The sequence below is a fragment of the Rhinoderma darwinii genome (assembly GCF_050947455.1).
Source record: "Rhinoderma darwinii isolate aRhiDar2 chromosome 5 unlocalized genomic scaffold, aRhiDar2.hap1 SUPER_5_unloc_47, whole genome shotgun sequence".
Lineage (NCBI taxonomy): Eukaryota > Metazoa > Chordata > Amphibia > Anura > Rhinodermatidae > Rhinoderma > Rhinoderma darwinii.
The window spans coordinates 201,728-214,095 of record NW_027461806.1 but is presented as its reverse complement, the minus strand read 5'-3'; the positions used below and the strand labels follow the sequence as shown (position 1 = coordinate 214,095).

At 48.4% G+C, this 12,368-nt stretch overlaps 6 non-coding genes across 6 annotated transcripts; all 6 read left to right on the top strand.

Moving 5' to 3' along the window:
* The first annotated feature begins 251 nt into the window (after positions 1-251).
* On the top strand, positions 252-442 carry LOC142695107 (U2 spliceosomal RNA). The gene has a single exon (XR_012863255.1). It is a non-coding gene; the product is annotated as a U2 spliceosomal RNA (small nuclear RNA).
* Positions 443-1,735: 1,293 nt separating this feature from the next.
* Positions 1,736-1,926, top strand: LOC142695106 (U2 spliceosomal RNA). Its single transcript, XR_012863254.1, has one exon. It is a non-coding gene; the product is annotated as a U2 spliceosomal RNA (small nuclear RNA).
* Positions 1,927-3,206: 1,280 nt separating this feature from the next.
* LOC142695105 (U2 spliceosomal RNA) lies at positions 3,207-3,397 on the top strand. The gene has a single exon (XR_012863253.1). It is a non-coding gene; the product is annotated as a U2 spliceosomal RNA (small nuclear RNA).
* Positions 3,398-4,673: 1,276 nt separating this feature from the next.
* Positions 4,674-4,864, top strand: LOC142695102 (U2 spliceosomal RNA). Its single transcript, XR_012863251.1, has one exon. It is a non-coding gene; the product is annotated as a U2 spliceosomal RNA (small nuclear RNA).
* A 4,934-nt stretch (positions 4,865-9,798) lies between these two features.
* LOC142695101 (U2 spliceosomal RNA) lies at positions 9,799-9,989 on the top strand. Its single transcript, XR_012863250.1, has one exon. It is a non-coding gene; the product is annotated as a U2 spliceosomal RNA (small nuclear RNA).
* A 1,288-nt stretch (positions 9,990-11,277) lies between these two features.
* On the top strand, positions 11,278-11,468 carry LOC142695100 (U2 spliceosomal RNA). The gene has a single exon (XR_012863249.1). It is a non-coding gene; the product is annotated as a U2 spliceosomal RNA (small nuclear RNA).
* Positions 11,469-12,368: the final 900 nt, after the last annotated feature.

Genomic DNA, 12,368 nt, shown 5'->3' with positions numbered 1-12,368 from the left:
CAGCAGGGCATTTGGGCGTTGCCAGGAAGGCGTTTTTATGTAGATTCCTCCTCTTTCAGCACTGCATTGTGGTGCAAGCAAAAGAAGCAAATCCTGTCTGGCTTCCTCTCCGGCCTTTATTCACCTCCCGTGTAGCTGTGAGTGTGTGAGCCTGCAGGGCCCCATGGAATTGCCTAGAAGTAGGCTGAATCGCTGCAAGGGCTGAACAGCAGTATCGGGCAGGCTCGGGCAACGCGCGGCCCGTTCGGGTTATCGCTTCTCGGCCTTTTGGCTAAGATCAAGTGTAGTATCTGTTCTTATCAGTTTAATATCTGATACGTCCCCTATCTGGGGACCATATATTAAATGGATTTTTAGAACAGGGAGATGGAAATAGAGCTTGCTCTGTCCACTCCACGCATTGACCTGGTATTGCAGTATTTCCAGGACCGGTGCACCCTTTCCTTATGTGTTGACTAAAAGCAGATTCCAAAAGTGTTTTTTGTCTTTGCTATTGTTTCTGTCTTTCTGAAGGGATCTCCCCTTTTAATCCCATTATTTCAACACCTGTTGGACAATGCATGAGTGATAATGAGCTCATTGATTAAATGCAATTAATGAATAGATTGCCACCTCTTGTTGTGTGTCGTCTGTGTTTCTGTGTTTCCGGCATTTCACATTGGAACACCTCATTCACCTTCCTTGTCTTCTCTCCGCCCTCCCTTTTAGGTAAGTTAAAGAGCTGCACCTGAGCCAGCCACTTGATTGATTGATTGATTGATTGATTGATTGATTGATTGATTGATTGATTGATTGATGCAGCACAACAGTCAAATAGTGGAGTGGAGTAGGGGAACAGCAAACAGCCAATAAAGCAGCCCGCCCGCTCGCCTGCCCGCCACAATGGACCTACCTGTGTACACTAGATGGATGTGATGGAATGTACTGTCGTCCCTACATTTCAAGAAGAAGTAAGAATTGCAGTTGCAACAAAGCCTTGCTTGCCTACAAAGAGAGCAGCAATTTGGATTTGTTACTATGTTACCTAGAAGAATAACAAACTGTGCAAGGATGGAGGTTGTAGGAGCAAGGAGAAGTTGTCTGTAAAGTTGGTGGATGCCTATTTTCCATTTTGCAGTCCCTTGTCTCCCTCTTGTGGCCTCCTGGAGGCAACTAGCTGTGCAAAAAAAAGACAGCCTGGCGGCCGGCTGTTGCAGTGTTGCCCTCTCAGGCAACACTGAGTGACTGACTGAGCCTCACCGTCTTATATAAAGTTCAGACGGAACTTTGCACGTGTCATAGTGGAGCCCTCAGGATTCCAGAGCCAGCTTTCTGACATCATAATGGGGCCTCAGAGATAAAAGCCTGGGCCCAGGCAGTGTTGGTCAGTGCTGCTCAGCAGGCAGCACTGGACTGGACTGGATTACAGCTGATACAAGGTGTGAAGGAACAAGGGGTGGCTGTGGGCATGCACTTGCTGCCGCTGCCAGTGTTTATCTGCATGGCAGCAGGGCATTTGGGCGTTGCCAGGAAGGCGTTTTTATGTAGATTCCTCCTCTTTCAGCACTGCATTGTGGTGCAAGCAAAAGAAGCAAATCCTGTCTGGCTTCCTCTCCGGCCTTTATTCACCTCCCGTGTAGCTGTGAGTGTGTGAGCCTGCAGGGCCCCATGGAATTGCCTAGAAGTAGGCTGAATCGCTGCAAGGGCTGAACAGCAGTATCGGGCAGGCTCGGGCAACGCGCGGCCCGTTCGGGTTATCGCTTCTCGGCCTTTTGGCTAAGATCAAGTGTAGTATCTGTTCTTATCAGTTTAATATCTGATACGTCCCCTATCTGGGGACCATATATTAAATGGATTTTTAGAACAGGGAGATGGAAATAGAGCTTGCTCTGTCCACTCCACGCATTGACCTGGTATTGCAGTATTTCCAGGACCGGTGCACCCTTTCCTTATGTGTTGACTAAAAGCAGATTCCAAAAGTGTTTTTTGTCTTTGCTATTGTTTCTGTCTTTCTGAAGGGATCTCCCCTTTTAATCCCATTATTTCAACACCTGTTGGACAATGCATGAGTGATAATGAGCTCATTGATTAAATGCAATTAATGAATAGATTGCCACCTCTTGTTGTGTGTCGTCTGTGTTTCTGTGTTTCCGGCATTTCACATTGGAACACCTCATTCACCTTCCTTGTCTTCTCTCCGCCCTCCCTTTTAGGTAAGTTAAAGAGCTGCACCTGAGCCAGCCACTGATTGATTGATTGATTGATTGATTGATTGATTGATTGATTGATGCAGCACAACAGTCAAATAGTGGAGTGGAGTAGGGGAACAGCAAACAGCCAATAAAGCAGCCCGCCCGCTCGCCTGCCCGCCACAATGGACCTACCTGTGTACACTAGATGGATGTGATGGAATGTACTGTCGTCCCTACATTTCAAGAAGAAGTAAGAATTGCAGTTGCAACAAAGCCTTGCTTGCCTACAAAGAGAGCAGCAATTTGGATTTGTTACTATGTTACCTAGAAGAATAACAAACTGTGCAAGGATGGAGGTTGTAGGAGCAAGGAGAAGTTGTCTGTAAAGTTGGTGGATGCCTATTTTCCATTTTGCAGTCCCTTGTCTCCCTCTTGTGGCCTCCTGGAGGCAACTAGCTGTGCAAAAAAAAGACAGCCTGGCGGCCGGCTGTTGCAGTGTTGCCCTCTCAGGCAACACTGAGTGACTGACTGAGCCTCACCGTCTTATATAAAGTTCAGACGGAACTTTGCACGTGTCATAGTGGAGCCCTCAGGATTCCAGAGCCAGCTTTCTGACATCATAATGGGGCCTCAGAGATAAAAGCCTGGGCCCAGGCAGTGTTGGTCAGTGCTGCTCAGCAGGCAGCACTGGACTGGACTGGATTACAGCTGATACAAGGTGTGAAGGAACAAGGGGTGGCTGTGGGCATGCACTTGCTGCCGCTGCCAGTGTTTATCTGCATGGCAGCAGGGCATTTGGGCGTTGCCAGGAAGGCGTTTTTATGTAGATTCCTCCTCTTTCAGCACTGCATTGTGGTGCAAGCAAAAGAAGCAAATCCTGTCTGGCTTCCTCTCCGGCCTTTATTCACCTCCCGTGTAGCTGTGAGTGTGTGAGCCTGCAGGGCCCCATGGAATTGCCTAGAAGTAGGCTGAATCGCTGCAAGGGCTGAACAGCAGTATCGGGCAGGCTCGGGCAACGCGCGGCCCGTTCGGGTTATCGCTTCTCGGCCTTTTGGCTAAGATCAAGTGTAGTATCTGTTCTTATCAGTTTAATATCTGATACGTCCCCTATCTGGGGACCATATATTAAATGGATTTTTAGAACAGGGAGATGGAAATAGAGCTTGCTCTGTCCACTCCACGCATTGACCTGGTATTGCAGTATTTCCAGGACCGGTGCACCCTTTCCTTATGTGTTGACTAAAAGCAGATTCCAAAAGTGTTTTTTGTCTTTGCTATTGTTTCTGTCTTTCTGAAGGGATCTCCCCTTTTAATCCCATTATTTCAACACCTGTTGGACAATGCATGAGTGATAATGAGCTCATTGATTAAATGCAATTAATGAATAGATTGCCACCTCTTGTTGTGTGTCGTCTGTGTTTCTGTGTTTCCGGCATTTCACATTGGAACACCTCATTCACCTTCCTTGTCTTCTCTCCGCCCTCCCTTTTAGGTAAGTTAAAGAGCTGCACCTGAGCCAGCCACTGATTGATTGATTGATTGATTGATTGATTGATTGATTGATGCAGCACAACAGTCAAATAGTGGAGTGGAGTAGGGGAACAGCAAACAGCCAATAAAGCAGCCCGCCCGCTCGCCTGCCCGCCACAATGGACCTACCTGTGTACACTAGATGGATGTGATGGAATGTACTGTCGTCCCTACATTTCAAGAAGAAGTAAGAATTGCAGTTGCAACAAAGCCTTGCTTGCCTACAAAGAGAGCAGCAATTTGGATTTGTTACTATGTTACCTAGAAGAATAACAAACTGTGCAAGGATGGAGGTTGTAGGAGCAAGGAGAAGTTGTCTGTAAAGTTGGTGGATGCCTATTTTCCATTTTGCAGTCCCTTGTCTCCCTCTTGTGGCCTCCTGGAGGCAACTAGCTGTGCAAAAAAAAGACAGCCTGGCGGCCGGCTGTTGCAGTGTTGCCCTCTCAGGCAACACTGAGTGACTGACTGAGCCTCACCGTCTTATATAAAGTTCAGACGGAACTTTGCACGTGTCATAGTGGAGCCCTCAGGATTCCAGAGCCAGCTTTCTGACATCATAATGGGGCCTCAGAGATAAAAGCCTGGGCCCAGGCAGTGTTGATCAGTGCTGCTCAGCAGGCAGCACTGGACTGGACTGGATTACAGCTGATACAAGGTGTGAAGGAACAAGGGGTGGCTGTGGGCATGCACTTGCTGCCGCTGCCAGTGTTTATCTGCATGGCAGCAGGGCATTTGGGCGTTGCCAGGAAGGCGTTTTTATGTAGATTCCTCCTCTTTCAGCACTGCATTGTGGTGCAAGCAAAAGAAGCAAATCCTGTCTGGCTTCCTCTCCGGCCTTTATTCACCTCCCGTGTAGCTGTGAGTGTGTGAGCCTGCAGGGCCCCATGGAATTGCCTAGAAGTAGGCTGAATCGCTGCAAGGGCTGAACAGCAGTATCGGGCAGGCTCGGGCAACGCGCGGCCCGTTCGGGTTATCGCTTCTCGGCCTTTTGGCTAAGATCAAGTGTAGTATCTGTTCTTATCAGTTTAATATCTGATACGTCCCCTATCTGGGGACCATATATTAAATGGATTTTTAGAACAGGGAGATGGAAATAGAGCTTGCTCTGTCCACTCCACGCATTGACCTGGTATTGCAGTATTTCCAGGACCGGTGCACCCTTTCCTTATGTGTTGACTAAAAGCAGATTCCAAAAGTGTTTTTTGTCTTTGCTATTGTTTCTGTCTTTCTGAAGGGATCTCCCCTTTTAATCCCATTATTTCAACACCTGTTGGACAATGCATGAGTGATAATGAGCTCATTGATTAAATGCAATTAATGAATAGATTCAGGGGCGGACATACCGCATGTGCAGCCGGTGCAGCTGCACAAGGGCCCCGCGTGGGAAGGGGGCCCGTTCCTCTGCTGGCCGACTCAGTTCTCAGCTGCGCGATGCTGAGGACTGAGACAGAGGCCCGTGGACCACTGGCGTAGCTATAGGGGTCGCAGCGGTCGCAATTGCGACCGGGCCCCGAAGCCAGGGGGGCCCACGGCCCCCCGCACCACATCAATAAAAAGTTACTATAGTAACTCGGGCCGCGGGCCCCTGTTACTATAGTAACATACTTTACTTACCTTCCTGGTTCCGGATCGCAGCGGAGGTCCTGACGTCAGGCGCTGTGCGCAGCACATGACGTCACAGCGCTATGCGCCGCGCACAGCATCGAGACGACAGAACTCCCGCCGCGGCCGAAGAGGAAGGTAAGATAGCCCTGACTGGCGGGGTCCGACTCCTGGGACCCGCCAATCAGCTGTTTTGAAGGGGCCGCAGCACTCGTACGAGAGCTGCTCCCCTTCATTCCTGTCACTTCATTCCGGTCACACTGTGAATCGGTTTCGGCGATTCACAGTGTGGGCGAGTAGTGAAATGAAGGGGAAGCAGCTCTCGTACGAGTGCTGCGGCCCCTTCAAAACAGCTGATTTGCGGGTCCCGGGCGACACATCAGCTATTGATGGCCTATCCTGAGGATAGGCCATCAATGTTTAGGGACTGCACAACCCCTAAGCCTACGATGTAGCAGGCTTAGGGGGCCCATGAGACAGGATCACAGATTGTGTGATGCTGTCTGCTGGGCCCTGTATCTAAGCCAATCACATGGTAGGCTTAGATACATGGCCCATGCGTGATCCTGTCTGCTGGGCCCTGTATCTAAGCCTACCACACTGTAGGTTTAGATACAGGGCCCCAGCACACAGTAATCTTATACTGTATAAGATTACTGTCTGCTGGACCCTGTATCTAAGCCTACCTTGTGGTAGGCTTAGATACAGGGTCCCACAGACAGTATCACACATGGGCCCTGTATCTAAGCCTTAGGGTATGTGCACAGACACTAATTACGTCCGTAAGTGACGGATGTATTTCGGCCGCAAGTACCGGACCGAACACACTGCAGGGAGCCGGGCTCCTAGCGTCGTACTTATGTACGACGCTAGGAGTCCCTGCCTCGCTGTGGGACAACTGTCCTGTACTGTAATCATGTTTTCAGTACCGGACAGTTGTCCGGCAGCGAGGCAGGGACTCCTAGCGTCGTACATAACTATGATGCTAGGAGCCCGGCTCCCTGCAGTGTGTTCGGTCCGGTACTTGCGGCCGAAATACGTCCGTCAATTCCGGACGTAATTAGTGTGTGTGCACATACCCTAACACATGTGTTACTAATCATTTTTTGTGTGTTTTCTTACAGGTTCGGTCGTTGGACTACGGCGGATTCCAGGACTACTTCGATGACAGCTTTTTTTTTTATTAATAAAATGGTTAATGAGGGTTGTGTTTTTTTTTTTATTTCAATAAAATATTTTTTCTATGTCTTTGTGGTTTTTTTTAAACTATATTACTACCGCCTTAGTAATGGCCGCCGGCTGATTGACAGCATCCATTGCTAAGGCAGGGCTTAGTGTTAGCCGGTGCAGAGGCTAACACTAACCCCCTTTATTACCCCGGTACCCACCGCCACCAGGGGTGCTGGGAAGAGCCGGGTACGATCCAGTACCTGACCATCTGTAGTGATGGTCGGCCACTGGGGTGGCCGCAGGCTGGTATTATCAGGAGGGGAAAGGCCAGATACAGTGGCCCTTCCTACCCTGGTGATGCTAGGCTGCTGCTGCTTTATTGTATCTGGCTGGTTATGAAAATGGGGGGGACGCCACGTCATTTAAAAAATAATTGGAAAGAACGATGTCGGGTCCCCCCCAATTTTCATAACCAGCCAGATACAACACAGCAGCAGCAGGCAGCATTACAAGGGTGGGAAGGGCCACTGTTTTTGGCCTTCCCCAGCCTAATACTACCAGCCTGCGGCCACCCCGGTGCCTGCCCGTCACTACAGCTGGTCGGGTACTGGTTTGTACCCGGCTCTTCCCAGTACCCCTGGTGGCGGTGGGTACCGGGGTAATAATGGGGGTTAGTGTAGACTCTGCACCGGCTAACATTAAGCCTCGCCTTAGTAATGGAGGTTGTCAATCAGCCAGCGGCCATTACTAAGGCGGTGATAATAAAGTTTAAAAAGATACAAGCACATAGAAATTTTTTTTATTGAAATAAAAACACAACCCTCATTAACCATTTTATTGAGAATAAAAAAAACGCCGTCATTGAAGTCCTCGTATCCGAAGTCCAACAACCGAACCTGTAAAAAAAACACAAACACACAAAAATAATCAGTAACACATAAAGAAGCAAAATTATTATTCTTACCTTTCCTGGGTCCAGCGCTGGAGCCGCAATGTCAGCGAGCTGGGCCCTGTATCTAATCCTATCATGTGTGATACAGTCTGCTGAGCTGTGTATCTAATCCAATCATGTATGATACTGTGCTGGGCCCTATATCTAATCCGATCATGTGTGATACTGTCTGCTGAGCCACTGTATCTAATCCTATCATGTGTGATACTGTCTGCTGAGCCACTGTATCTAATCCTATAATGTGTGGTACTGTCTGCTGAGCCACTGTATCTAATCCTATCATGTGTGATACTGTCTGCTGAGCCACTGTATCTAATCCTATCATGTGTGGTACTGTCTGCTGAGCCACTGTATCTAATCCTATCATGTGTGGTACTGTCTGCTGAGCCACTGTATCTAATCCTATCATGTGTGATACTGTCTGCTGGGCCACTGTATCTAATCCTATCATGTGTGATACTGTCTGCTGAGCTGTGTATCTAATCCTATCATGTGTGATACTGCCTTCTGAGCCACTGTATCTAATCCTATCATGTGTGATACTGTCTGCTCAGCCACTGTATCTAATCCTATCCATAGTTTATAGGGTCGTAGTGCTATAGATATGCTATGCTGTCTCCTATACACACACTTTTTTTTGGGGCGGACACATATGTATTGGGGCTATTTCCCGGACATTTTAAGCCCTGAGGGTATGTTCACACGGCAGCGTCTGTTACGGCTGAAATTACTGTGCTGTTTTCAGGAGAAAACAGCACCGTAATTTCAGCCGTAATGGCATGTGCAGGCGTCTTTTGCTGCGTCCACTACGGAAGTAATTGAAGCTGGTTTTCCATGGAGTCCATGGAAAACGGCTCCATTTACATCTGAAGAAGTGACAGGCAGTTTTTTACGCGCCGCCTTTCGACAGCGGCGCGTAAAAAAAAATGACCATCGGCACAGAACATCGTAAGACCCATTCAAATGAATGGGCAGATGTTTTCCGACGCTTTTGAGCCGCATTTTCGGATGTAATTCAATGCTAAAACGCCCAAATTACGTCCGTAAATAGTGTGTGTGTGAACCCAGCCTTAGTGACGCACCGGCTGCTAGTGCTGCATTGTTGGGTCACTTAGGAGACCCAGCGATGCAGCTGAAAGCGGACCGTCGGCCATGAGAAGTTTGCGGGGTGGGGGGGGGGGGGCCCTGGCACATTATCTGCACAGGGGCCTTTTGCAGTCTGTGTCCGCCACTGAATAGATTGCCACCTCTTGTTGTGTGTCGTCTGTGTTTCTGTGTTTCCGGCATTTCACATTGGAACACCTCATTCACCTTCCTTGTCTTCTCTCCGCCCTCCCTTTTAGGTAAGTTAAAGAGCTGCACCTGAGCCAGCCACTGATTGATTGATTGATTGATTGATTGATTGATTGATTGATTGATTGATTGATTGATTGATGCAGCACAACAGTCAAATAGTGGAGTGGAGTAGGGGAACAGCAAACAGCCAATAAAGCAGCCCGCCCGCTCGCCTGCCCGCCACAATGGACCTACCTGTGTACACTAGATGGATGTGATGGAATGTACTGTCGTCCCTACATTTCAAGAAGAAGTAAGAATTGCAGTTGCAACAAAGCCTTGCTTGCCTACAAAGAGAGCAGCAATTTGGATTTGTTACTATGTTACCTAGAAGAATAACAAACTGTGCAAGGATGGAGGTTGTAGGAGCAAGGAGAAGTTGTCTGTAAAGTTGGTGGATGCCTATTTTCCATTTTGCAGTCCCTTGTCTCCCTCTTGTGGCCTCCTGGAGGCAACTAGCTGTGCAAAAAAAAGACAGCCTGGCGGCCGGCTGTTGCAGTGTTGCCCTCTCAGGCAACACTGAGTGACTGACTGAGCCTCACCGTCTTATATAAAGTTCAGACGGAACTTTGCACGTGTCATAGTGGAGCCCTCAGGATTCCAGAGCCAGCTTTCTGACATCATAATGGGGCCTCAGAGATAAAAGCCTGGGCCCAGGCAGTGTTGGTCAGTGCTGCTCAGCAGGCAGCACTGGACTGGACTGGATTACAGCTGATACAAGGTGTGAAGGAACAAGGGGTGGCTGTGGGCATGCACTTGCTGCCGCTGCCAGTGTTTATCTGCATGGCAGCAGGGCATTTGGGCGTTGCCAGGAAGGCGTTTTTATGTAGATTCCTCCTCTTTCAGCACTGCATTGTAGTGCAAGCAAAAGAAGCAAATCCTGTCTGGCTTCCTCTCCGGCCTTTATTCACCTCCCGTGTAGCTGTGAGTGTGTGAGCCTGCAGGGCCCCATGGAATTGCCTAGAAGTAGGCTGAATCGCTGCAAGGGCTGAACAGCAGTATCGGGCAGCCTCGGGCAACGCGCGGCCCGTTCGGGTTATCGCTTCTCGGCCTTTTGGCTAAGATCAAGTGTAGTATCTGTTCTTATCAGTTTAATATCTGATACGTCCCCTATCTGGGGACCATATATTAAATGGATTTTTAGAACAGGGAGATGGAAATAGAGCTTGCTCTGTCCACTCCACGCATTGACCTGGTATTGCAGTATTTCCAGGACCGGTGCACCCTTTCCTTATGTGTTGACTAAAAGCAGATTCCAAAAGTGTTTTTTGTCTTTGCTATTGTTTCTGTCTTTCTGAAGGGATCTCCCCTTTTAATCCCATTATTTCAACACCTGTTGGACAATGCATGAGTGATAATGAGCTCATTGATTAAATACAATTAATGAATAGATTGCCACCTCTTGTTGTGTGTCGTCTGTGTTTCTGTGTTTCCGGCATTTCACATTGGAACACCTCATTCACCTTCCTTGTCTTCTCTCCGCCCTCCCTTTTAGGTAAGTTAAAGAGCTGCACCTGAGCCAGCCACTGATTGATTGATTGATTGATTGATTGATTGATTGATTGATTGATTGATTGATGCAGCACAACAGTCAAATAGTGGAGTGGAGTAGGGGAACAGCAAACAGCCAATAAAGCAGCCCGCCCGCTCGCCTGCCCGCCACAATGGACCTACCTGTGTACACTAGATGGATGTGATGGAATGTACTGTCGTCCCTACATTTCAAGAAGAAGTAAGAATTGCAGTTGCAACAAAGCCTTGCTTGCCTACAAAGAGAGCAGCAATTTGGATTTGTTACTATGTTACCTAGAAGAATAACAAACTGTGCAAGGATGGAGGTTGTAGGAGCAAGGAGAAGTTGTCTGTAAAGTTGGTGGATGCCTATTTTCCATTTTGCAGTCCCTTGTCTCCCTCTTGTGGCCTCCTGGAGGCAACTAGCTGTGCAAAAAAAAGACAGCCTGGCGGCCGGCTGTTGCAGTGTTGCCCTCTCAGGCAACACTGAGTGACTGACTGAGCCTCACCGTCTTATATAAAGTTCAGACGGAACTTTGCACGTGTCATAGTGGAGCCCTCAGGATTCCAGAGCCAGCTTTCTGACATCATAATGGGGCCTCAGAGATAAAAGCCTGGGCCCAGGCAGTGTTGGTCAGTGCTGCTCAGCAGGCAGCACTGGACTGGACTGGATTACAGCTGATACAAGGTGTGAAGGAACAAGGGGTGGCTGTGGGCATGCACTTGCTGCCGCTGCCAGTGTTTATCTGCATGGCAGCAGGGCATTTGGGCGTTGCCAGGAAGGCGTTTTTATGTAGATTCCTCCTCTTTCAGCACTGCATTGTGGTGCAAGCAAAAGAAGCAAATCCTGTCTGGCTTCCTCTCCGGCCTTTATTCACCTCCCGTGTAGCTGTGAGTGTGTGAGCCTGCAGGGCCCCATGGAATTGCCTCGAAGTAGGCTGAATCGCTGCAAGGGCTGAACAGCAGTATCGGGCAGGCTCGGGCAACGCGCGGCCCGTTCGGGTTATCGCTTCTCGGCCTTTTGGCTAAGATCAAGTGTAGTATCTGTTCTTATCAGTTTAATATCTGATACGTCCCCTATCTGGGGACCATATATTAAATGGATTTTTAGAACAGGGAGATGGAAATAGAGCTTGCTCTGTCCACTCCACGCATTGACCTGGTATTGCAGTATTTCCAGGACCGGTGCACCCTTTCCTTATGTGTTGACTAAAAGCAGATTCCAAAAGTGTTTTTTGTCTTTGCTATTGTTTCTGTCTTTCTGAAGGGATCTCCCCTTTTAATCCCATTATTTCAACACCTGTTGGACAATGCATGAGTGATAATGAGCTCATTGATTAAATGCAATTAATGAATAGATTGCCACCTCTTGTTGTGTGTCGTCTGTGTTTCTGTGTTTCCGGCATTTCACATTGGAACACCTCATTCACCTTCCTTGTCTTCTCTCCGCCCTCCCTTTTAGGTAAGTTAAAGAGCTGCACCTGAGCCAGCCACTGATTGATTGATTGATTGATTGATTGATTGATTGATTGATTGATTGATGCAGCACAACAGTCAAATAGTGGAGTGGAGTAGGGGAACAGCAAACAGCCAATAAAGCAGCCCGCCCGCTCGCCTGCCCGCCACAATGGACCTACCTGTGTACACTAGATGGATGTGATGGAATGTACTGTCGTCCCTACATTTCAAGAAGAAGTAAGAATTGCAGTTGCAACAAAGCCTTGCTTGCCTACAAAGAGAGCAGCAATTTGGATTTGTTACTATGTTACCTAGAAGAATAACAAACTGTGCAAGGATGGAGGTTGTAGGAGCAAGGAGAAGTTGTCTGTAAAGTTGGTGGATGCCTATTTTCCATTTTGCAGTCCCTTGTCTCCCTCTTGTGGCCTCCTGGAGGCAACTAGCTGTGCAAAAAAAAGACAGCCTGGCGGCCGGCTGTTGCAGTGTTGCCCTCTCAGGCAACACTGAGTGACTGACTGAGCCTCACCGTCTTATATAAAGTTCAGACGGAACTTTGCACGTGTCATAGTGGAGCCCTCAGGATTCCAGAGCCAGCTTTCTGACATCATAATGGGGCCTCAGAGATAAAAGCCTGGGCC